Source organism: Dama dama, chromosome 29 (genome assembly GCF_033118175.1).
Source record: "Dama dama isolate Ldn47 chromosome 29, ASM3311817v1, whole genome shotgun sequence".
NCBI lineage: Eukaryota > Metazoa > Chordata > Mammalia > Artiodactyla > Cervidae > Dama > Dama dama.
In genome coordinates this window covers 68,031,743-68,058,459 of record NC_083709.1, presented here as the reverse complement: position 1 = coordinate 68,058,459, position 26,717 = coordinate 68,031,743, and the positions used below count along the sequence as shown (strand labels likewise).

At 44.1% G+C, this 26,717-nt stretch overlaps 1 protein-coding gene across 1 annotated transcript in view; it reads right to left on the bottom strand.

Moving 5' to 3' along the window:
- Positions 1-26,717, bottom strand: part of FRMPD1 (FERM and PDZ domain containing 1) — a 156,027-nt gene that overhangs the window by 124,422 nt on the left and 4,888 nt on the right. The window lies entirely within an intron of this gene.

The following is a 26,717-nucleotide window of genomic DNA, read 5'->3' as shown; positions in this document are numbered from 1 at the left end:
GTCCAACTCTTCCCGACCCCATGAACTGTAGCCCTCCAGGCCCCTCTGTCCATGGGAATTCCCAGGCAAGAATACTGGAGTGGGTTGCCATTTTCTTCTCCCGGGGATCTTCCCGACCCCAGGGATTGAACTTGTGTCTCCCGCATTGGCAGGCAGCTTCTTTACTGCTAAGTTACCAGGGAAGCCCCATTATGTGTTAATGCCACTGTTATTTTGGATTGTCTGTTACATGCAGCTGAACTTAATCCAGAACCCCAGGTGAGTCCTGGGAATCCTCTCTCCTTCACGATGACCATGATGCTGCCTGCCCTACGGGCCCTAAGTGCTAGCCCCAGTTGCTAGGCTTTGGGTCAGTCTCCTCTCCAGAAAGCAGAGGGTTCTGAGCACCAGGTCTCCCACTGCCTCTGACAGTCACTCAGTCATTCCACGAACACTCCCGAGCCCTGACTTCTGGAATTACAGAGAGGCGCGACATAGTTGCCATCCTCAAGGTCTCGAGTGTTCATATAAATGAGAACCAACTGTATTGCGCTGGGAACTCTACTCAGGGCCCCGTGGTGACCTAAATGGGAAGGGAATCCAAAAAAGAGGGAACATATGTACACGTGTCACTGATTCACTTTGCTGCACAGCAGAAAATAACACAACATGGTAACCCAACGATGCTCAATGGTTGCTCAACAACAGCAAAAAACAGAAAAGCACAATCCATGACATTAGTTTAAACTGTGTTGTTTAAAGACCCTGACGCTAAGATGAACTCCAGAAATTCCTCAGAGTTGAGCACTAGGAAAACAATTTGTCTCTTTTGAAAAACTGACATAGTTCCCTTTATCAGTAATGAAAGCTATCTAATTCACCACCCATTTCTTTGTGCCCAGACCACCAAGAAAGAGTTACATTTAGTGCTAAATAGCAGCAGCTTTTCCTGCCCCATAGCAACAAATCCCACATTTTCACAGACCATTCTGCCGACTTCCAAATCTCTGTTTTCTACTCAACACTCCCTCCTAAATTTCTGGCCACTTCAATTTCTTAATAAAACAAATAAAACTTTACAATCTCATTACAACAAAATGACTTCCTCATCTTTTACCGCTGACATAAGCACCTTCTCTGCTGGTCACAAAGATTTTCTTGTCATTTCTCAAGGTACACTTTAGGCTCTAAGCACTTTCCTTTAAAATTTTTTTGTCAACAGCTTTATTGTGCTATAATTTACATACCATAAAAATTACCATTGTCCACATACCCAAGTGCTTTGAACATGCTGTTCTGCCTTCCTTTTCCATTTAGCCATCTCCCACTCTTCTTGAAGACCCAAACAGTATCACCCCTTCTGTGAATTCACACCCAGTAAACCCAAATGGATAGGGAGGCCTGGCGTGCTGCGATTCATGGGGTCACAAAGAGTTGGACACGACTGAACGACTGAACTGAACTGAAACCCAGACAGACTAAATTTTTCGCTTCCATGGAAGTTTATATTTGCCTCTATTATGTCATTTAGCCTATGACATTATTATTGTTTGTGGACATTCATGTTGCGTCCAGTAGTATGAGAGCTCTTTGAGGGCTGGCTGTGTGTCAAGGCCTTTTCTACCCACTACAGTGTCTTCCAGAACAACTGTCCTTCTGGATTGATCATTATAATCAGTCAAGCTGCCCAGAGGAAGCTGCTCACCCAGCCCTGAATCACCTAGAGGCCACCACGGTCGTGGGAGCTTTATCAAGAACTGCCTGGGTACCTTCTGTTGGAGTGCGTCCAAATGCCTGAACCGTGGCACACGCTGCCCAGGAACTCTAATTCCAGACACGGGGTTTTAAGAGAGTTTTAGACTTCAGAACAGGATAGGGGGGAAAGCTTGACATAGAATGGCTTCTAAGGAACATCAACAGTGCCAACAATATACTATATTTCATTGGATCAAAGGCACCATGAATTGTAAGACACATCCCAATCTCAGAAGTAAAAAGATACACTTTTTAAAAGTCTGTGAAGTATAGTAAGTTACTTAACTGCAAGCCTTAAGGAAAAATAAGGAGAAAGGCAAGGCAGGATGGAGAACTTTAAATACCCTCAATTTTGAAATGGCTACATTGAGAGCCTTCCATGTCCCCATCTCTGCCTTGAGAATTTCAAACATAAAAGCACTAAGTAACAAACTAAATATAAAGAGGCCTAACAATGTTCTGATTTTTTTCCTATGAGGTCTATGTACTTTAACAGTTTTTTTTTTTTTTTTGGAAAACTGAGGTTTTGAATTTTTTCTAAACAAAAATAACATTGGTAAGTGCTTTGCTAATGCCCTGGGCACACACTCAGTGTGCCTACGATTGGGCCATCTGGTACTGGAGAGGCAGAATGGCAGGGCTGTGACTGAGAACAGCCCCCATGACCCCCCACGACCCCCATGACCCCCCACGGCCTCCCACGACACTCCACGACCCAGCAGCTATGTCTTGGCCTGGGGCGCTGACATCTGCCTAGATGGTCTAAATCTGCTTTGCCCAGGCTTACTTCATTTACAGAAACACAGAACGACTAGTCCAGTGGGTCTCAGACTTGAATCAGCTGGAAGCCTTGTTAAACGATACAGCTGGGCCCCACCCCAGAGTGTCTGCTGCAGCAGGAACTGGCATTTCCAGCAAGTTTTCTGATGATGCCACTGTCGATGGTTTAGGGACCACACATTTAGAACTACTGGCCTGGTCAAAACTACTCAGGACGGAAACTGGAGCACTGGGAAGGGAAGGGGTCTGCTGAAGATCACACCCTGTATCATGGCAAAGCCAGGCCCGAACCGCAGCGACTCCTCTTCTTTACCTGCGTGCCATGTGACTTCCCCTCACATAGTTACATGAGTTGCCAATCCAGAGAGTTAAAGGGTCTGATAAGCACTTTGTATCTACAAAATCTATATTTAAATTTTTAATATAATTGCCAATAATCAAGTGAGATGCGTGTCATTATGTTGATGAGTACAACAAATACATCCAATCTAAGCTATTATTTCTGTTTGCTTTTAAAACTTCATTTCTCCTTCCTGACTCTTTTTCTCTGTCCTTTTTATTCTCTCTGTATTCTTCAGAGCAATTTGCAGTAAGATTTCCCCAAAGACTAATATGTTTACAAGTTCTCTTTTTGTCTAGATTCCAAGTGTCTCCTTCACATTTTCCAGTAAAACTTCATCCCGCTGCTGCCCCGTCCATTATCACAGAGGCAGAATGGTAACAGGACTGGCAGGAATGGTACACACAGTCTTGCAACATAATGCCCTACAAAAACCGCTCTGTGAAACCCAAATGCACAGCAACAGAGGAAAAGACACGTATAGTCAAAGGCAGGTCAGTCTTAAAATTTTCTTCATTTGACCAAGATTTTTCGGTGTCTACTCTGTGGAGAGGAGCAAGCCTCATCAGTAATTAGGATCTACCAGCATTGGGTTTTCCCTTTTGTCTGAGCCTTCTCCTGCTTTTAACTGTGCCGTATATCACGGTCCTATTCCTGAGTACCTAATAATATACATCCTGTTCATTGTTTAGGCTCTCAATAAATGTTTGTTGAACTGAGTTGAGCTCAAGCCTGGTTGGGCCCTGCTGATAACTCTTAGTACCCTCCCATTCTTCCCATTACTTTCATTACTTTGTAGCCAGGATAGGCTATATATTTTCCCAAAGAAAATTTGGCAACCTCATGTACTTGAGTATATATCCTCCACCCCTCAGCATTCCAAACTAGAGAGATTTAGAAGTCACCCACTCTGGGGGAAGGCATGAAGTCAAACAGGTTGTTTACAATGGAAATGATGACTGAGGATGAAAGGAGAGGACCGTGAATCTTAAAACTCTCATGGGAAGTGATGTGGGGAGATGCCACCGATATAAAGAGTAAGAAATAAAATTTTGTGAGGACAGTTATTATTTTAGAAATTGAAGAAGGTAGAAGTCAAAAAAGAACACCTTAAAAGAGGGGGAGCAAAGAGTCTCAGGGATCTAAAGCAGCTCTTAAGCCGGGAGGGAAGGAGAAAGACCAGGGAAATTCTGAAACTCGGGGGTTTGAGATAGAGGGATCAGGCTGGAATTCAGAAGACTGTGAGATCGTAGTTTCAAACTGGGGTTGAAAGAGTGGAAAGTAAAAGAATTTACCTCTTTGGGACCATCAGAGCTGAAATAAACAATTTCAGGCACATGTAAGGAAAATTGGAATAGCAAAGATGGCCTGAAAGAACTGACTGTGACCAAAAAAAAAAAAAAAACAAAACCCCAATTTGGTCTGAATCTCTGTTATGCTAAAGGGAATGAAGGCAAACACAATCACCTCACTGCATATGATTTTACCTTCAAGATCTTCACACTCTTGGGCAAAGCAACCTCTACACCCTCAACCAGTGCTTCTCAAACTTTAAAGTACACACAAAACCTCTAGAGTCCCTGCTGAAACACAGAATCCCTGGGGGCCCTTTCCCCCAGGGATTCTGATTCAATAAGTCTGCAGTGAGGCCTGGAATTTGCATTTTTAACAAGCTCCAAGTTGACGCTGATGGTGCGATGGATGGACCACATTTTGAGTAGCTCCGTTCACACAGCCAGTTTCGTGGGGCTGGAGAATCCTGGGCGTGGAGGGGCAAAGCTGTGGGCACAAGAGGGGTGTCCGCTTTGGAGAGGACAGCCCCCTCACTGCCAGAGATGGCTGCAGGGTGAAAGCCACTTCAAGTCTCCCGCCCCAGCTGTCTCATCTTCATGCTCCACACTTGCAGTTCTTTTCGCGACTTCCACATTTTCTCCAGGTCCTTCAGCTCTGGAAGCAAGGATATCAACAGGCCCTGGGACAGGTCTGTGGCCAGGAGACCCCCTAAATATTCAGAGGTTCCCAGAGTTCAGGAGAGGTTACTGGTGCTGACGTTTCAGGGAACCAGCGGAGGGGAACACTCCCGAGAGCGCGGGAGTCTCCCTACCCTCGCAGGGCCAGCAGTCACAGGCCTTTCCTCAAATGACTTCCCGGCAGGGAGCTCCCTACCTGCATTTCATTGTACAGACTTCAGCAAAATCAGAGCTCTGAAGGCAAAATCACAAGTACTGGAGATGGAACCAGCCTAACATCTCATCGAGGGCCTGTCCCTGAGGGCCAGATTGAGAAAAGCAATTACGGCCCAAGCACTGAGTCATTTCACACATGGGGTTCAGAGATTTCATGCTGCTTTGAAGGGCTTTTCATCTTTCCAACTGTACCTCCTCCAGATCGCAGTGTGTGCAGCAGTTTTAGGCTGCGAAAGGAGACTAGTAAATTCAGAGAAGGAATCCTAAGTCCAGAACCTGGGATCCTTGGTCAAAAGTTATTCACAATATCTTACTCTAAGAACACAGGAAGGAGCTTTGCCTTGATGAAGTCAAATATTTTCTGATCATTTTAACTTTGGGCGGTCTTCATTTTTTCTTGACAGCCTATTACAGGGATAGAATATATTGAAAAAGGTGAAAAGTCCCACAGTAGCACAAGCTGATTGAAAGAGATTGTGCAGGAATCATGGGAGAAAGGAGAAATGTGTTCAGAATTCAAGTTAATTCAATGCTGTAAATGTGGATAGAGCAGCAGCCCCCGGGGCCAGGCACGGTGCTGGTAGGGTGGAGAGCACCAAAGCGAAAACGGGATGATCCAGGTGATAAGAAAAACCCTTCACATCTTGCAAATGATTTATGCCCCAAATTAATTTTTTAATAATTTTAAAAATTCATTTCTTTTTGGCTGTGTTGGGTCTCACTGTTGCGCGGGCATCTCTCTAGTTGTGGAGAGGGTATGCTTGCTACTCTTTGTTGCCATGTGCGGGCTTCTTCCTGCACTAGCTTCTCTGGTTGCGAAGCATGAGCTCTAGCGCTCACAGGCTCCAACACCTGTGGTTCCCCGGCTCCAGAGCACAGGCTCAACAGCTGTGACACGGGCTTAGCTGCTCCGCGGCACGTGGGATCGTCCCAGAACAGGTATCGAACTCGCGTCTCTTGCAGTTACAGGTGGCTTCTTTACCCCTGAGCCACCAGGGAAGCTTGCAAAAAAGTTAATTTTAAAAACACTTTGCCAGGATGTCCCTGGTGGTCCAGTGGTTAAGAATCCACCTTCCAATTCGGGGGATGTGGGTTCTATGCCTGGTCTGGGAACTAAGATCCCACATGCTGCAGAGCAGCTAATGTGTCACGTCCACGACTAGAGAGAAGCCAGAGTGCTACAGCTGAGACCCAACACAGCCATAAATAAAGAAATATTTTCTTAAAATAAAAGACACTTTTACAACCTTCATCTCACTTTATTTTCATAATCACCTTACAGAGTAGGCTCAGGAGGAATTGTCATTGTTCTACAGATAAACTGAGACTCAATAGTTAAATTATGCGCCTAAGCCTGGCTCTCACCTTTCATTATGTATATTTGATTACTTGCTTTTATTTTCAGGAGTGTAGTGATGATTTTATTAGAATCAGGATTCATGGTGAAACCCCTCTGTCTGAAATCTGTAGGATTCAAGAATCTCCAGGACACTAAACAGCACCTCACATTCAGCACAATTTGGCACTGTATCTTGGTTATTCTCCATTTGTTCTCCCTACTCTCTCCCCATCATTATTTCTGCCCATCTTTCCCCTGCTCTGTGCCCTGAGAGGCCCACCCCTGTAACTGCATTACCTCGACACCTTTTCAGCTGAGTTTGGCCAATGAAAGGAACCAGCAGCTCAAACGGCAGTAATGGAGAGAGAGGCGAGGGTATTTCTTTTCCACTCTCTTGCTTTTCTCTCCTAGACCACAGCACCTCCACGGCTCCAGCTCTCACTGGACACTGGGAATACTGTTTCTTCCCCTTGCTCCGGAGGTGTGCTAAAGCTTCCCACTCGTGCTAATCTCTGGGTGCCTCACCATCTCTTGCTGGTTCCCTTAACCCCACTCACCCCTCTGCGAGTAGGGCTGTCATTAAAATCTCGACTCAGTTTCCCCCAGGACCCTGAATGCTACAAACCTCTCTCCCGCATAGCCCTAACCTGTACAAATAAATCTAATGCCCAGAGGAACAGACTGAGCCTAAAACATCCACAGTCACAAACTCATCGATTTTTCCTTTTTAATAATTAATGTTTGTGTCTCCAGTGCTTATTTGCCATCATCCTACCTTGGGCTCCTCTTTATTCCTGGTCCGAACTTTTGCGATGGTCTCTAAAGCCTCCCACCTCCAGTCAATGCTAACCAGAGCCTGCGACTGGATTAAATTTCCCTGTGCACAAGTCTGATCATATCATTCCTACTGTGGTTCCCAAGTGTCTACGGCAAAAGGTTTAAACCCTCTAGCCCAGCACTCGGTACTCTCCCCTGTGAGTCTATACCCTCCAGGCTCCAACCCCTCACCCAAATGTATGATCTTCATTTTTGTCTGCACCGTTCCCTTAGCCTCGAAGGGAAGGCCTCAATTTTTTAATTTATTTTTTACAATGTTTTATTGGAGTATAATTGCTTTACAATGTTGTGTTTGCTTCTCCTGTACAGCAAAGTGAATCAGCGATGTATGTGCACATTTCCCCTCCCTCTTGAGCCTGCCTCCTACCCCAGCCCCCATCCCACCCATCTAGTTCATCACAGACCACCAAGCTGAGGTCCCTGTGCTATACAGCAGCTTCCCACTAGCTATCTATTTCTCACATGGTAGTGTATATATGTTAACCTCACTCTCCCAATTCATCCCTCCCTCCCCTCCCCCACTTGCGTTCACATGTCTGTTCTCTACGTCTATATCTCTATTCCTGCCCTGCAAATAGGTTCATCTGTACCATTTCCACCCCCCATATATATATATATATATATATATATATGTTAATAGGATATTTGTTTTTCTCTTTCTGAAAAAAACGCTCGATTTTAAAACTGTTCAGAGACTTCAAGGTCAGCCCAAACACTGCCTTCGGCCTGAAGATTTTCTGTTTCTTAATAAACAGCCACTTCGTCTTCTAAACCCCCATGGGTCTTTCTGCATCTTTCTTATGGCACTTAGCATGTTGAATCTTTCAATGTTGTTATGGGTTGCTATCCGATCCCACACCCTACTCTAAGCAGCTTTCCCAGCAGAGACTGTCTAGTACCTGGTGGTCCACTAACAAAGACAAGACATAGCACACAGTAGGTCTCAGCAAGTACATGTTGGATGGATGAACACATGAATGGATTCAATTTAACACATTCTGGGCAAACTCGAGGCTAAACTTTAAAATATTTGAATGATCACTGAACGAGCTGCCTAAGGTATGCTAAATATGCTATATAAGATGCTGTATATAAAAACATCTGCACATTTGCCTGTTTTATTTTTTAAATTTATTTTTAATTGAAGGATGATTGCTTTACGGAATTTTGTTGGTTTCTGCCAAACATCGGTGCCTATTTTATATGATAGTCTCTTAATATGGATATATACATTATTTTATCATATGCTATTTTAAAAAAAGATCTCCTTTCGGAAAGTGGTACCACATACATAAGCATCTTTAAAACAAAAAACAAAACTTAAGTGTTCTAAAGCTGAACAAGGTCCTAGAAGAGGTTTCTGAAGGGCAATTGAATGCGTGCAATTTTGAAATATTCTACTTCTTTCTCATTTCCTATCAGTCAGCCCCATCCTCTCCATGCATCCAATTTTGTTTAATGAGGCTACTGCAATGTATTTATTTTGGGGTGATTGAATTTAGAAAGACATTCATCTAACACGCAATTGCTGCCACAAGCTGAAAGGCTGAATCATAACAGGGGTGATGGCATCAATCCGAGGACAGCTGTTCCTTATCATTTCTAACACAAAAAGAAGCTCAGCCAGGCAGGAGGTTTTGCCTCAGCTGCAAGATGGGAGTGCTAGCATCAGAAGCAGAAATGTTTCCAGACAGGTGGACACAGACAAGAAGAAAGGAAAAATGCCCCACAAGGGGCTAAGTCTTTGGTTTTCAGAACCATGCCTGTCATGAGGGAGGAGAGTTGTCCCAGGCCCTTTGGGATGCTCACAAAATTCCTGCCAAAAGGAGATAATTTTGTGAGGACAGCAAAAGCATCTTGTGGGTTAAATGACCTTTTAAGAAGAGCTTACAAGTCTCTTGTAAGTAGTTGAAGCTATTAAAGAATCATGATAATGCTGGCTCACATTTGCAGGGTATGTTATAGTTTACGACACACTTTCCCATTTACCATCTCAGACAAGTTAAGCTGGAGAACGGGTATGCACCTGGGCAGCTGCCCATATGCCCAGAAACCAGGTTCCCAGGAAGCTAGGGAGCCACAGCCAAAGAAACCTCCGTCCACATTTGCCTGCTGCAAATGCCCCAAACCTACCATGAAGGCATCACTTCTTTGAACTCGGGCATTTCAAAATTAAAGCAAAAATGTCCCTGGAAATAAGCATGTAGCCAGATCTTGACTCTTCTATGCCTGAGTGTGAACGTATTCTGAGCACCTTCTCAGCAGAAGAGCTAGCTAAGGTTTTCAGCAGTAAATGAACACAATCAGAGAGTAAAAGGAGGTGAGGGACTTAACAAACATTGGTGATCCACTTCACTTGCTACAGCTTTTGAGGTAACAGGAAACAGGTAGGGTGGTGCTAATTTCAATACAGGACCTTAGTATAGCCAACAGCCAACAGTAGTGTCTACCTATAACCACACACATCTTTGGAGATGATAAAATGTCACAAGAATTCAAGTTTTAAAAAACCCTAGGATTTCCCTGGCTCTCCAGTGGTTAAGACTTCGCCTTCCAATGCAGGGGGTGCTGGTTCGATCCCTGCTTGGGAAGCTAAGATCCCACATGCCTCATGGCCAAAACATCAAAAACGTAAAAACAGAAGCAATACTGTAGCAAATTCAATAAAGACTTTTAAAATGGTCCACATCAAAAATGCCTTTTAAAAAATTAAAAAATAAAAAGCCCTACGTTTGAATCGTAGTGCATCCTAATATAAACAACACTCTTTCATTCATTTTTAATCTGTTCATTTATTCATTCTGTAGCCAGTATGTGGAACAATCAAAATTCAGCGAATATAACAAAAACACTATTTTAAATCTTCCACCACCCTTTAAACTTAGCAGGGGTGGAATGGGGACAGAGCTTCCTCTGCCACTAGATGTAAATTTAAGCATGACCCTAGGTTTTAGTGGCCACTCCTAAGTAGCCACAAGTCCTGGCTTTAAGTCACAGTTAATAACCATTTCAATTCAGTAAATTAAAATATCCACATCCATGGAATAGTAACAGAAACTTCTAATCTCATTCAGGGGGCTTTCAATGGGTGGGAAACCAGAATTTAAATCTTCTCTTTCCTTCTTGTTATACTCCTGTCTTCCTAAATGGGGTTTCTGACCCCTCCTGGAGAAAGAGAGGAGGAGAGGAAAAGTGGGCATAAAGGGCCTGCTTGATTGGGCCCCTGGTGAGAAGGTTTCATCCTCTGCAGGCCTGGCAGTTGTCTGAAACTGATTTTCTCCTATATAATATTATTTCAAGTTCCTCAAAGATCTCCTCCCTTCCCCAGCCCTGGTGGTTTCTCACTTGAGAGGGTCCCTTAACCTGAGCAAAAACATTCTATTCAGGCAGGAGTTTCTAGAAAATGCTGCAGGCCTCACCCAACTTCTCCTCATCTGGGGCCTCTTCGAACTCCCTCTAAGCAGATCTAAGTTGTCTCCCATACTGTCTCTATCCACTCCTTGGAACATTCTTTGCCTGAACCAATTCTAGGAGTGTTGGCGAATCTGGGAGCAGCATCAACCTCCTTTGATTTGCTGCCAAAGCATCAGCCAGTCCTGCTCTTTTCCTGTAAATTAGGGAAAGAAGTCAGACCCAGTCCCCAGGGCCCATAACTGCAGGAGACACAGCTCACGCTCTGATTGATCTTGTTGCAGTGAGATGAGGTGCATACCCCCATCCCTTAAGCCCTGGGGCCACAAGTGGCACTTACACTCATCGCTTCCTCCAAGGAAATCCTCTTCAAAAGCTTCCAAGAGTGTGGCATCTCTGGACCCTTGATGGGGTAATAGTGCAAGAGTCATGTAACCATTTTTCTGCTAAAAAATTTTGGTAGGTTCTCCGGGGTGGTCTGTCTCACAGCTTTGGGTATCTGATAGCTATTATGTCTTACCTCTCTCTGGGAACTTTCAGTATAATGCTCTGAAGTTACAATTCATTCACGTGTCCAGCAAACGACTGTCAAAGGTCTACCCCAGTGTAGACTCTCCTGTTCACTGCTTCTTTCTCTCCTTATTGATTCTCTTTTCCACCTTCCTGCTATCAAGAGTTACGATGATGAATCTGTCACTTTTCTCTGCCTTCCTTCCCACAAATTTCCAGCTATCATTATAGATACACATGAGAAAATGTTTTCACTTTCTGTACCAAAATAGATAAGGAAACTGAGAATAATTTAAAAACTACAATAATGAAAATATTGGAAGTCAGAATTTCTTAAAAGCAGAATAACTTTTCTAACCCAAAGTCTAGAATGTTGTCTATTTGGATTGGAGCTCTTCAAAGTTCAAGTTGCAAAGTTTTTGCAAAATTCTTGCAAACATGCACTTTTTTAAATGTTATAGAAAAGAAAGAGCTTTATCCTGCTCTTCCTCTGCCACTAGATGTAAATTTAAGCGTGACCCTAGGTTTTAGTGGCCACTCCTAAGTAGCCACAAGTCCTGGCTTTAAGTCACAGTTAATAACCACTTCAATTCAGTAAATTAAAATATCCACATCCATGGAATAGTAACAGAAACTTCTAATCTCATTCAGGGGGCTTTCAATGGGTGGGAAACCAGAATTTAAATCTTCTCTTTCCTTCTTGTTATACTCCTGTCTTCCTAAATGGGGTTTCTGACCCCTCCTGGAGAAAGAGAGGAGGAGAGGAAAAGTGGGCATAAAGGGCCTGCTTGATTGGGCCCCTGGTGAGAAGGTTTCATCCTCTGCAGGCCTGGGTAGGGCCTGAGGTAGCAGGAAACAAGATGAGGATAAACTGGGGTCAGGAATGAATTTAATGATTGCTAAAGGAACCACATAAGTGTGCCGTACTTTCTGTAGCATATAAATACAGGCCCAGGAATGGGATAAAATAAAAACAGGGAGTGAAAGGAATACCAAGGGCTCTAAAACTCTCCCACCAGACAACTGGAGCAACTAACAGGATTTCTGAAATATGTATTGATAACAGCTGTCTACAACATTAAGCCCTTGAATCCTTACCCCAAATATTGGGTCGGCCAAAAAGTTCAGTTGGGTATTTCCGTACCATCTACTGGAAAAACCCAAACAAGCATTTTGGTCAACCCAATACTCTAATTAATGATGACCCATAGCTAACCATTTACACAGGACTTGCTCTATGCTGGGTGCTGGACCAAGGTACGTGTTACTTAATTCTCACAACAGTCCCGTGAAGAAGATAGTATTTATTCCCATTTTACAGATGAGGGAAATAAGCTTCAGTGATTAAGGGGCTTAAGTCGTGTGCTTTGTAAGTGGTGAAACTGCCAGGCATGCCTGGGCAAAGCCAGAGTCACTGCTCCTTCTGCTATGCTGTGGCCCTCTGACTGCAGGCCGGTAAAAGAGAATGGGTGCATGCTAAGTCGCTTCAGTTGTGTCCTACTCTTTGGGACCCCATGGACTGTAGTTTACCAGGCTCCTCTGTCCATGGGGTTCTCCAGGCAAGAATACTGGAGTGGGTTGCTAAGTCCTCCTCCAGGGATCTTCCCAACCCAAGAATTGAACCTGAATCTCCTGCACAGCAGGCAGATTCTCTATGCACTGAGCCTCCTGGGAATCCCTTCCACTCCTAATTTTGCCTTTTATGTAGAAGCAAGGGAAAAAGAATTTCGGCCTCATCTGGAAGCCTTTGTTGTTGTTTTTTTTTTAAGAGTTAACTTAAGTGGCCATTTGAAGGGTCTTTGTGTTGGTGGAAGCTCCAGCAATCACAACGATTGTCTGTAATGAAGGAGGAATGGATTGAGGCTGCCAACTGCCTCCTAATTATCTTGTATTGAGGAAAGGATCACCGTGCTAACTCCAGGACATGGGAGGAAGAGGGGGACAAAAGGATCTGGGAATACTGAGTTGGGTTTTTTCTTACTTACTCAGTGCCAGTTAGCACCTACAAAAAGCAGTATGTAAGAAGTGAGCACTTTCATTACATCAAGCTATTCCACCAAGACAATTTAGCAGAGCCCCACTTATGACTATACCTCTTTGGATTCAATTTCTTTATAGTGTTCACCTTTTTCCATCTCTACATGAATAAACTCTCCCTTCCCTCTCTCCCACCCTCTTTTTCCTCCTCCTACAAATAATTGCTGAGCACCTACTATGTGCCAAGCACTGGGCTTGGTACAAAAATGTAACAGGGACTAAAGTTTGGTCTCTGCCCTCAAGGATTTTCTAGTCCAGGAGATAAATCAGACATATTTGTTGTTGTTGTTTAGTCACTAAGTCATGTCTGACTCTTTGTGACCCCATAGCCTGCCAGGCTCCTCTGTCCATGAGATTCACCAGGCAAGAACACTGGAGTGGGTTGCCATTCCCTTCTCCAGGGGATCTTCCCAACCCAGGGATTGAACCTGCATCACCTGCATTGGCAGGCATATTCTTTACCGTTAAGCCACCAGGGAAGCCTAAATCAGATATATTAATATAAGGGAACAATTAAAATACCAGGTTGTGAATACCACAGTGGTTGGTGGGGAGGGGGGTGGGGATACAAGAAGGACACATGTCACAAGAGGAGGAGAAATCAGGGAAGGTTTACATGAAAAAATGCAACCTTTCCCGGTCTTTCCTACTTGGAATTCTATTCCACTTTGGAGCTCTAGCATAGAACCCTGTATCATTTTGGCTGACAATAGTCACTTTGGGCTGGGTTTATCTGCCCCCTACCATTCAGTATAATTCACTCCACATGAGTACCACGCTCGCTAAGCTGTGCGAGAGGAAAATAGCAAAGCCAATCCCAGGACCAGTTCCTCAGGAGACTTGCTGGAAGAAAACTCAGGCATGAGAGCAGGATAAACCAAGTACAACAGAGGATAACGGGGATCGCGGACGTCCCACGAGAGGCGGCCAGCATCAGACAGTGCTTCAGAGAAGTGGCACAGGAGATGAGCCCTGAAGCCCAGAGGCAAGATCTCCCTGGTCAGAGATGCAAGGGGAAGGCATGTTGTGCCTTGTAACAGATCTGGGAAAGCAGGAAGATGGGGAGAAGATGAAGACCGCATGTTTGAGGAAACCGTAATAGACCAGTAAGGCTGACACGGAGGAGGGCAGTGTCGTTAGAGAAAAACCTGGAAAGGTTAATTTGGACCAATCTGTGGGGTCTTTAACATTGGCAAGATATTTGCACTTAATGTGTAGGCAACGGGAACCATTTTGAGTGAAGAGTTATGAGACCAAAGTTTGTTTGTGTGGATTGTGGCTGAGGAAACACAGGAGGTGGGGAGACCAGTTAAGAGAGGTTACAATGGTCCGTGTGAGAGGAACTGTGGGTTCCGATGGCGTGTGGGAGTAGGGATGGAGAGCTGACACCTTGAGTCAGGGACTGACTGTCACACACGTGTGTTCCCGTAATGTCTAGCACTGTGTCCTGCCCTGTTCACATTTCATAAATATTCATGAAATTGAACGGTATTAAAGATTCCATGTGAAAGCATGAAGTTATATCTTGCAGTCTGTGGTCCTATTTGCTTTAATCTTGTCACCTAAGCCATTCAGTTTCAAGTCATAGGAGGTTCTTGCTCAAGGCTGTCATTATCTGGCACGTATGTGGCACCTCAGGGAAGTGGCACCTCATTCAGTCCTTAATTAGCTTATGCACCATTTTAATTGGCCTGCAGTTGTCTGTGTGGACAGAGCTGATTCCCTTCCTGGAATCAACTGGGGCGGCCTCACCCTTCCTGCCAGCTTAGGCATCTGGAATCTCACCAGCTGAGAAGATGCAGGAGCCTGCTAAGCTACAAAGCATGCAAGGAATGGGCCCTCTAGGGAGTGCTAGCCACCGGCAGGCACCCAAATCAGGGCAAATCTCCAGTAAATGGATCAGTCACTTTGGACAAGCATTTCTAGGAGAGGGGGGCAGAGGGTACAATAGAGGCAAACTGTAGGGACTACCCATGGTGTGGCCCTAGAATTCTAGATGACGTCTAGTATTTACATCAGTAGGGATGTGTTAAAATGGTTAAGATGCTCCATTAAAATAGCTCAAATGACCCACCTAGAAAGCAACCTACCCCAACAGGTGGCTTTAGTTCAGCTCAGGCACTCGGTTGTGTCCAATTCTTTGCGACCCCATCAACTGTAGCATGCCAGGCCTCCCTGTTTATCAACAATTCCTGGAGTATATGCAAACTCATGTCCATTGAGTTGGTGATGCCATCCAACCATCTCATCCTCGGTCGTCCCCTTCTCCTCCCACCTTCAATCTTTCCCAGCATCAGGGTCTTTTCCAATGAGTCAGTTCTTCAAATCAGGTGGCCAAAGTATTGGGGTTTCAGCTTTAGCATCAGTCCTTCCAATGAATATTCAGGACTGATTTCCTTTTGGATGGACTGGTTGGATCTGCTTGCAGTTCAAGGGACTCTCAAGATTCTTCTCCAACACCACAGTTCAAAACCACCAATTCTTCGGCACCCAGCTTTCTTTATAGTCCACTTTCACATCTATACATGACTATTGGGAAAACCATAGCTTTGACAAGATGAACCTTTGTTGGCAAAGCAATGTCTCTGCTTTTTAATATGCTATCTAGGTTGGTCATAACTTTTCTTCCAAGGAGCAAGCACCTTTTAATTTCATGGCTGCAGTCACCATCTGCAGTGATTTTGGAGCCCCCAAAATAAAGCCTGTCACTTTTTCCTCTGTTTCCCCATCTATTTGCCATGAAGTGACGGGACCAGATGCCATGATCTCAGTTTTCTGAATGTTGAGTTTAGAATTATGGAATTAATGAGCCTGCAGTGTCTCCCAAAGCCACTGAAGGGGTCGGACTGGATTGAGGTCAAGACCTCAATTTAATCAAGATATTACTGGCTAATTTTATTGAGCATGTACTATGTGCCAGATACTTTTCTAAGCACGGGCAGATTCTTTACCATCTGAGCCGCCAGGGAAGGCCTTTTCTAAGCACTGTAGTTATATTAAGGTATTCGATTCTCACAACAATCCTGTGAAGTGAGTACTACCATTTTTTAAAGTGAGTACTATTATTATCCCCGTTTTAGAAGTGAGGAAATAGGCAGAGAGAGGGTGAGGCTTGCCCCTGGTCCTGCACCTGGCAGATGGTAGAACTTGAACCCAGATGATATGGCTCTAGCACGGACTGATGGCAACACTTTCCTGCCTTTCTCCTGTCTTTTGTTCTCATCACTCTGACCTGCAGGCCTGGAGGACAAAAGAGGCCTGAATTGTAAGATCTCATTCAAAGACATGAATGTATTGAGGGTCAGCACGTCACAATGGGAAAGTTTGCGTTTTACATCCAAACCAACCTACCTTAGAAACCATTTCCAATATGTATTAGTTAAGTGACCTTGCTCAAGTTACTTAACGTCTAAGGCTTACAGTTTCCTGAGTTTAGGTTGGAGGCAATACAATCTTCACCCTTGTTAGGAGCAAAATAATGTCCCTAGCCCTGACCTTCATATCCCCACTCATTAATGGTCATTATCACAAAGGAGGTGGGTTGTATAAAGTCTGGGGCAAAGACTCAAAGAGTGTGAATGTATCCTATTTCCAGCAATGAAAGAGTGTTTTGATTCCAGAAAGGCTAAGAGGCACCATTCACCCAATCTTCCCTGGGGCGCAGAGGCAACATCCCTCAGGAATACCAGCCCCCTTTTCCCAGCTCTGGGCTCACCCAAGGGCCTTCCGGTCTGTGATCTGGTCTTTGTTCCTACTGCTCCTGCCAGCGGTGACCTCAGGGGTCTGTCTAATCTCATAGTTCTGCCTCCTTGAGCTAGGGATGGGATTTTCATATCTACTGCTAATCAAGCCCTGGTCCTGATACGAGAATTCTCCATCACTCATGATGGAGAATTGACTTGACTCCTCTGCATGATCTTCAGTTAGATAAATTAAACATTAGTGTAATTTGATTTTTCCTTTCAACGTAAATGGAATTTAAAAGAAAACTCTTCCGTTACATGATCAAGGAGTGGGATATACTAGAAAGTGGCCTGGGATTTGAGCTCTGTTTCTGTCTCTTTTTAATTATGTGACCATGAGCAACTCAGTCCCTGCCCTCTTTACCTCAAGAGGTAAAGAATTTCATCTTAGAATGATAAAAGAGAGGAGCCTGTGTTTTGATTGCAAAAAAGCACATGAGTGGAATGGAAATGGTTATTATCACTGAGGCTTCATATAGTTTGTAACAATCTCACAATGTTAAATAAGATTGTTCCAAACCTTTGGAGGCTTTGGTTGCCCTAGAATCTCGAGGCTGGAAAGTGTTGTCAGTACTAGGGCCAACAGTGAGTGATCCTGAAAGAATTAGAAATAAGATTGTCCTCTGAGAATTAAACTGGGACATCAACACAACATCAATTATAGGAGAGATTTGCTAAATCACTCTAAAGAAAAAAAATGGTTCTCAGACCAGGAAAACTTGATGAAATCGAATTGAAAGTGTTAACATAGCTGGAAAAGGCAAGCATCAGTCAGAAGGGAGGTTGACCAGCCATACGAATGCAAGGAGAGGGGGTGAGAGAAGCAAATTTTGGCATTGTCCATCTAATGCCGTCCAGAGAAGAGGGGTTCTGGTTAAAAAGGCGACCCAGGTAATTCTGGCGACAAGCACCTGCCTGTTACAGAGGTCAGATGTCTGGAAACATTCTTTTAATTTTGATTTTATATTGGAGCACAGGAGACCAGGGTTTGATCCCTGGTTCAGGAAGATTCCCCTGGAGAAGGAAATGGTAACCCACTCCAGTATTCTTACCTGGAGAAATCCCATGGACAGAGGAGTCTGGTGGGCTACAGTCCATGGGGTTGCAAAAGAGTTGGACACAATTTAGCAACTAAACAACAAATAGTTGATTAACAACATTCTGTTATTCAGTTACACATAGGCATGTATCTATTCTTCTTCAAATTCTTTTCCCATTTAGTTTATTACAGAATACTAAGCAGTGTTCCCTGTGTTATATAGTAGGTCCTGTTGGTTATATCTGTATTAAACACAGCGATGTGTGCATGTCAACCCCAAACTCTCAATCTATCCCTCCCCTCCTACCCTTCCCCCAACCCCTGTAACCATAAATGCATTCTCTAAGTCTGTGAGTGTGTTTCTATTTTGTAAATAAGTTCATTTGAAACATTCTTCTAATGAGTTTCCCTTGTTCTAAATTCCAAGTTTATCAAGCAACTGATTGTAGTTTGGCTTCCCATCTAAATCTACCGACATGAAATGACTACCTAGCTACTGGACTTGGGCATCCCTGGGGAATGTATTTCTTGTGAGTTAACAAACTAACACCTAATTATATATGACCTCTTATGTGATCTGCTTACAGGGCTGGAACATTTTAGGACTTGACTATATGATACCTGTAGCAATGCTAGTTTTCCCTATGAATTACTAAATTAACATCCTGGTTATATAGGGTAGCCTTGTGAGCTGTGATCCACCTTTGAGTATGGAGAAACAGATTTTTGAGCCTGACAGATAAAGGGAAAGAACCTGAACTCCATGAGATCCCTGATAGTTACACCCTACTGGGAGGACATTTAGGGAGACAGATAGCTGGCCTGCTCCTGAAGTCACCCAGTCCTTGTCCACGTCATATCTTTTGAAACGCTACAAAAGGAACTGACACCCATGCAAAGCAGGGGTCCCCTCTGTGGCAAAGCCTGCCAAGAGATGAATAAGTTTACACCCTTTATCCTGCCTGCCTCAGTGGGATCCCAGCCTGCGTTCCCCATGTTATGCTCCATCACTCCTCTACATACACTCTGAATTCCAAACTGGGTATCTTTGCTCATGCTGTCTATCTCTAGCTAGAATAATCTTTTTCCATCTACTTCTCAGTTCCACTTGCCAAATCCCATCTTTGATTCGGTACTCAGGTCAGGTACCCTCTCTTACATTAAACCGCTTCTACCATTGCTATTCCATCTCTGAAGTCCCATACCTCATTTCCTGTCCACTCACATTTCTATCTTATGTTAGAATCCTGCTGTAAGTGAGGTCTCTAAGAGTTCCAGAAATAAAAGTTATCTCTCTGCTCAGAAAATTCTTCCCTTATAGGAAAAAAATCTTCCTGGGAAATCAGATTTATTCCATCTTTCATTTATTTATCCAGCCATTTGACAAGTATTTACTGAGTGCCTCTATGTGCCAGGCAATGGGATACAGGGGTGAATAAGACGGACAGGGCTTCTACTCTCATGGTCTAGTGGGGAAGAGAGATGCCAAGGAACAGTGAATAAATTACAGCTGGAATAAGTGCCACATAGGAGCAATATTACTCAGGACTGTGAGAGTACAGATGAGGCTTTTCCAGGAAAGTCACATTTATGTTAAAACCTGAAGATAAGCAGGAGTCAGCCAGGAGAAGAGATCTCCTTGGAAAGAGTACGAGTGATACGCTCTCAACGGCCAGTGTCACGGAGCTGCGCTAGCCTGATGTTCTCAGTCCTTGGTCCATGATCCCGTGTTCAGATCATGCTAGGAACAAATTCACAAACACTTTCCCTTTAACTCCCTGTCCTCTAGCTCCAGACAGACCACTCCCTTCACGCTGTCAACACAGTTGCCAAAGTATGTTATGATTTGTTTTGTTTAAATTTTTTCAGTTAAAATTACATTGCCACGAGCCAGTTGATTTTCGTTTCATGTTAACTTTTCCTAGTTTCGTTCTCAAAGACGGACGTTAACTTCATACTTTAGTTATTGTCAAACTCATCTACCAGCTGTGAGACACACACACTCTTTGTTTTATTCAGTTCAGTATAGCACCCAGTGCTATGATACCTCAGTATACACCTGGCCCTCTGTATCTGAAAGTTCTCTTACAGAAGGAACTTGAGCATTCTGGGGTTTTGGTATCTGTGGGGAGGGCAGAGGTCCTGAAACTAATCTCCCATGAATACTGAGGGACCGCTGTAGATTCACCGGATTGATGGATGGATGGACGGATTTTATCTTCCCTCTTAACATCTGCGCTAAGAGCACAGTATTTGTCTAGTTCACATCTGGGCTCCTCCAGCACTCAGCATAATGTCCTACATAGGGTAGGTAATAAATCAGTAAGTTATTTGAAAATAAGTTATCTAGCCTTTCCTTAAACTTTTCCATGGCTGGGAAAAACTCCCTGCCTTTTCAGGCATTGGTTCCACCGTTGAACTGCTCCAATTGTTGAAGTTCTTCCCACTCTTGGGCTAACATCTGCCTCCCCACTGGTCCTGGTTTTGCCCGCTGGGCCCAAGAAGAACAAATCCTCTGCCCGACAGCAGCCCTTCTTGTGCTGGAGACAGGGACCGGGTTCCCCGTAGTCACACACAAGACACGTCTCCAGCGCAAAATCAAGTGCTCCACAACTCTCTGGCGTGCTCCCAACATATGGCAAAGGGGGATACATCCCTCATGGTTTTGGAGGGTGCTCTCAACTCCAACAGAGGCTACTGTGCAAGCAGGTCCTCTCTCCAGGTCAGGAACCCAGACCAGAACTCACCATGAAAACAATAATTAACGTTTACTTCATAACTGATTATGGTTTACTGGTTAATCCACACAACACCCCTGGCATATGCCAGGGTTTCTGGTCTACAAATGGTCAAGATGCAGAGAACGATTGAGTTCTGGGGTCTCAGTGACTCAAGAGCCCATATCCAGGCGGATCCACCTGAAAACACTGCTAGTCTCTCTCCCTGTTCAAGAGAATCACTTTGGCTCCAACCTCGTTTTACAATTTGCTGATCTGTGAAACGATTCAAATTCTAGCATAAGGGGTAAAGGCAGGAAGAGTATATAGAAGATAGACATCATTCGTCTGTGCCCAGCTTCACATGAGGCTCTGTGAACTGAAATATGGCAAAAATATTTCCAAATACAACACTTTACATATAACAGCCCCCACACTGTGCATATAGGTTTGATATTAACGGGAATAAGAGAACTGTTAGCTAAGGCTTAAACATCTATCTGTTACACATAGATTTTACTATAGTCAGATACACTCTGAATCCTCTTAGAACTGATACACTTGGGTCACAAAGAGTCTAGTAAAATGATTAAACATATTGATTTCATTTGTATTGTAAATGCACAAGACATTTTCAGTGATTCCTTTTATCAAATCAAGAATCCTTTTCAAAACATTTTATAATCTGAATAAATGCTTTCCTTAAATTGGATTTTCAAGTATGAGGTTTCCTCCAAGCAGTGGTTCTTAAGCTTTGGGGAGGTGCTGAGTCTTTCAAGAATCTGGTAACCACTAGATCGGTTCTCCCAGAAGAATGCACAGATTTATATATGCACAAGACATTGCAAAAAACTCAGGGTCGGTGAACTCAAGGTGAAGATCAGAAAAGAAGTTAGCCCTGACTGAGGCTTTGCAGCCTTTGGAAGGGCTTTGATTTCTACTCTGAGTCAGAGGAGTAACCACTAGAGGTTTTCGAACTTGCCTTTTAGGAGAGGCAGTCTGGCCTCCATGAAGAGAATAGACTTGAACAGGGTGAGGGCATAGACTTGGAGATCACTGCAGTCATTCAGGTGAGAGAGGATAGCAGTTGGAGCCAGGTAGTAGCAGTGGAAGAGTGGGAAGCAGTCAGATTCGGACACGCTTTGAAGGTACAGCGTCAGGATCGTCTAACCACATGGGATGTGGGATGTGAGTGAGAAGAGAGGAGTCAAAGACCACGCCAAGATTTTTGGCCTGAGCAACTTGAAGGCTAGAGTTGCCATTACCTGTGATGAGGAACACTGAAGGCATGCAGGTATGCTGGAAGAAGGGGAAAGAGAAAGGGAATATTAGCAGCCAAGTTTTGGACTTTAAACTTGAGATGCTTATTCAATATCCAAACAAAGATGCTGAGTAGACAGATGATGTCTGGAGAGAGGTTGGGTTGTAATAATATTCATCTGCAAAATTAGGATAATAATACAATAATGCCTACATAAGAACACTTTTTATTGGGAGGATTAAACAAGACAATGCATGTAAAGCTCTCAGGGCAGGATCTGCTACACAATATGCCCTTGATACATTTTAACTATTGTTTTTGTTAAAACTTAAATACTTTCAGTACTTCTATCATTACTACAAAGTTAGGAGTGTGGTTGCTTTTAAGGTTGATAAGTCGTTATTAGCGACAGTTCTCAGGCATGGTTTGCAAAGGAAAACAAGGTTTTCTGCAATGGCAGTGGTTTGGGATTGGTTTCTGTCCCCCAGAGTTTAAAATTTGGAAGACTTCTGCACTCATTCAGTAATCTTCACAGGTAGGTTATGTCACAATTCTTAAATAATCAGTGTGTTGTTTCATCAACCCAGAGTTCACTTTATTTTAAAGAGAATTTGATGTGAAGAATGAGCCAGTTTATCGGAGGAAACTGAGAATCAGCAAAGACCCTGCAGGGAAACATTTCCAACCCATCTGTGTCCCCTGTGATATGAATGTGACATGAAGAAAGCATGAGAACTGACTGACTACCCCATCTCGACTTCAGGAGCTACCGATATTATTGCCAGTCACAAGCTCATCCAGCTCCTCTTAAAGCTGATTCACAAAACCCACAACCAATGTCTCCCTGAAACAGCTAGATTCCTCAGGGTATTCTCCATGAAGAAGCACACGTTCGCTGTCTCTTATTATTCAGTGATTTTTTTTTTTTTTTAGCTGATTCACGTTGAGAAGGTGAAAACAAGAGCTGGCATGGTTTAATTACATACTTGTAGATCTTTGAAACAATGAGCTTCTAGCATCAAAACCTAAACGATATCTCCTTCTTTTTTGCATCCCTTTGAATTTTGACTGTAATTTCTTGACCCTGTAATTCCCTTCAACATCTATGACAGGCCTAATGCTCAATAATTGTCTATTACTACTCCTCCTAATCTCCAACTGTACCCAAAAGGATGAGGTGATGAAGCCACTCAAACGGTCCAAAAGTGCTTCTGTAACAGATAGATGACTAAGGTCAGGTACAGTCACGGGTATTGATTGACGGCTTTAGCAACAGTAGCACAAAAACACAGGCAAGGGTAGACGTCCCAGCGAGGGGAGAGAGCGCGAAGGACACACACGAGAGGCTCCTTCCCCAAACCCTTGTTTTCTCCCATCTGTAAACGAGACCACATGAACTGAGTGAAGGGATGCTAATAATCAGGGCAATGCTCAATTACATTTCATGACACACCACCAGTTTCATTCCTTTCCCTTGATTCTTCTGCTAGTTTCTAATAATTGCTGCAGTCACAGTGACTATGCTTCAAGCAGATCTCCAGGGGTGGCTCCACATGAGAAAATAACTCTCCTCCCTCCCTTCCCCGAGGTGTCAGGAGATGACACCTCAAGGACTAGGGTCCTATAGAACAGCAGGACATGTGAGAGGCTGACAGGACCCCTCCACATCTGTGGTTGCCTAGCAGCACCCTACTCTAGCCTCTGTCTGCGGTGGGCCCCAGAACTGTAAGTGGAGGAGCACTAAAAGATTTGAGAACTGATAAGTCTAACTGAAGCTAGTCAAAGAGATACATGGCAAAAGCTGAATGAATTTGTACCTTGCCCATGTTTTTCTATTTCTAAAGAGACTTCGGGAAGTGGGGAGAGGTTCTATTAATTTTTAGAGTAAATTTTAGTTTTACATTTTCCAGCCAGGCTAAGGGGGGAAAGGACCGAATTTTGACCATATTCAGGCGTGATGGTAAGAGAGGAAAAGGCTATCTAGCAAGAGATGTTTATACTTCAGTCTGTTTGATCTTAAAATGCAGAACTCAAGCCCCCCCAAAAAAATGCAGGTGTTTTTTGTTCCTTGGACAGCATGACCATAAAATTTACCATCCAAACCAGGATACTTTTTAGAGTGAAACAAGGCAATATAAATAAATAATGTCAGCAGTATGACAAGCATAAACTGCGACTATCCAGGCAAACCAGACAGACATCACCTTCATCACTCATCACCAAATGAGTCCCTAGTCTGCCAAAATTGCTTCATCACTTGAGACACTTGACCCAAAAGACGGTTCCATAATTAACACACAGACTCAATGTCCTCTCCTTCCTACTGGGTAAATAGGTCCTAGTGTTTATACTTCAATGGGGGGGCTTCACGTGGGGCTTCCCAGGTGGCGCTAGTAGTAAAGAACCTGCCTGCCAATGCAGGAGACTTAAGAGATGTGGGTTTGATCCCTGGGAAAGGAAGATACCCTGGAGGAGGAAATGGCAACCTACTCCAGTATTCTTGCCTGGAGAATCTCATGGACAGAGGTGCCTGGCGAGCTACAGTCCATAAGGTTGCAAAGAGTCAGACACGACTGAAGCGATTTAGAACCAGCAGCAGTGTTTTATGAACACGTGAACAGCTATCTTTCTTTTCCTCCTTTCTCTTATCCAACCATCTCTCTAGCCATTTTAATTGCAGAGCCCTTTTCCAAGTTCTGTCTACCTGGCCTTGCCACCATCTTAGCCCTACATTCTTGATCCAGAAAGTTCATCCAGAGGCCTGAAAGTTACATAACCCATCTCCTGAATCCAGTTAGTGGGAATGAGCTGAGTTTTAAAACTCTGTAAGAAAGACAATGGGATTGCAAATTAGTCTTCTCTGGCCCTGCAAAGCAGGACAGGGGTCCTAAGGTAATTTCCTGGGTCCCATCAGATAGGGAGCCCTTCCCAATACTAGCATAGAGCTCCTCTGGGGCGTGGAATATGGACAGTCCAACTCTGTCCACAGTGGCCAGTGCTGAGTGCAGGGGCTGGTGCAGAGGGTTCTCAGTTCAAGCTATGGAACCAGAAGGCTGCTCCCTCACACCCCCCAGCTCTGGACTCTTCTATACCCATGGTTTTCCTCCCCATGTCTGTGCAGTAAGAGGGAACCCTGCACATGATCCCACATCTGCTGGTCGGACTGGGCCTCAGCTGTCAGCCCCCAGGGACCGGCTAGCATTCTGCTCCTCTCAAGTATTGCGCCGAGTCACACAGAGCCTCCCGCAGAGTCCAGGTGGGCACAGGCTGGGTCTGTCAGGTTCCATTCAGTTCATGAACACTCCGCAAAGCCCATTACTTCCCCAGCCCCAGGCTGGATGCAGGAGATACATGGTGAGAGGTGTATGTGACCTTGAAAGGTTACGGATGCAGCAGGTCATGGGGGTAAACAGCAAGGATCCTACAGCCCCACCTGGGTCTGTCTCCCGGCTCTACAATCACCACCCGCCTCTACTTGGGTGACGATTTAACCCCTCTGCACCTGAGTTTTCCATTTAGAAAATGGAATAAAAGAGGCTGCCTCAGAGGGCTGGTGTGAGAACTATTAATAGTGTAATTCTGATTATGATCATTGTGATCTGGGATCCTGCTTGGCGCAGAGTAAACAGTCAGTGAATTTAACTATTACTATTTCTGTGTTTTGGCTCCTCTTCCTGGAGGTCCATTTCCTTTCATTCTCTCTACATCTGGCTGGTCCCCTCAGGAGAGGCTCCACTTTGCTCCGGGCTCAACTTAATCCTGAGGGCCAAAAACGGGACTTGGCCACACCAGCACTTGTCTTGGGCTTTGACCCCTAGGATTCAAACCCAAACACCCTCAGGAATTAAGAGATTATGCATCCATCCTTCTGAACCCGAGTCATTACACAGGCATTTTTCTAAGAAGATGAGGAAACTCTTGGTCAACACAAAGGAAGGGCCAGACTTGAAAGGAGTTATCCTGAGCCAGAAGGTTGGCTTCCTGAGCACACCTCACCTCGTGCCTACGAACCTCCGGTTACTCCAGGAACAAAGGTGGGAGTTTCCATACACCTCTCGGAGATTCTGACACCAGTGTACTAAACACTAGACCAGCGTACTAGACCTCGTAAGAGTTGGTTATGAAGTATTTATTCAATTAGGCATATATATATATATATACATATGTATATACTTTTCTTTATGCTTCTCAAGGAATCTTTCATTTAATTATCAAAGGCACTACCACCCATTTAAGACTCCAGAAGAAACTGGATTTTTTTCACTTGGCTAAGACAAGTTTCTATGAGTTTCTATGACTTGATGGTTCATAGCCTGAGACTGAAAAAAAAAAAAAAAAAACCTCAATTCACCCACTTAACAGTTCCATTCAAAAACACTTCCGGAGAAGGGACTGGCAGCCCACTCCAGTATTCCTGCCTGGAGACTCCCACAGATGGAGGGGCCTGCTGGGCTGCAGCCCACGGGGTCTCAAACACTGATTGCTGCCGTGCCTCCCACAGCTAAGTCCCAGGCGGTACTCTTCACATCATTTCCAACACTCACTTTTGGGATAATTTCACTGCCAAAAAATTAATCAAAACTACTGGCTAAAAAACGTAAAACTTTGTCCCAAATGTGATCATTTTATTATGAAGTGAAAACTAACACAGCTCTGCCCCTCCTCCCCCCACTCCAATCCTTGGAAATGCTTCCTTCTGACAGATCTGAGTTAGATCCTTAAGACGCAATGGTGAGCCATCGTGCCTCAGATGTCTCCACTTCTAGGGTGACTTAAAGCAAAT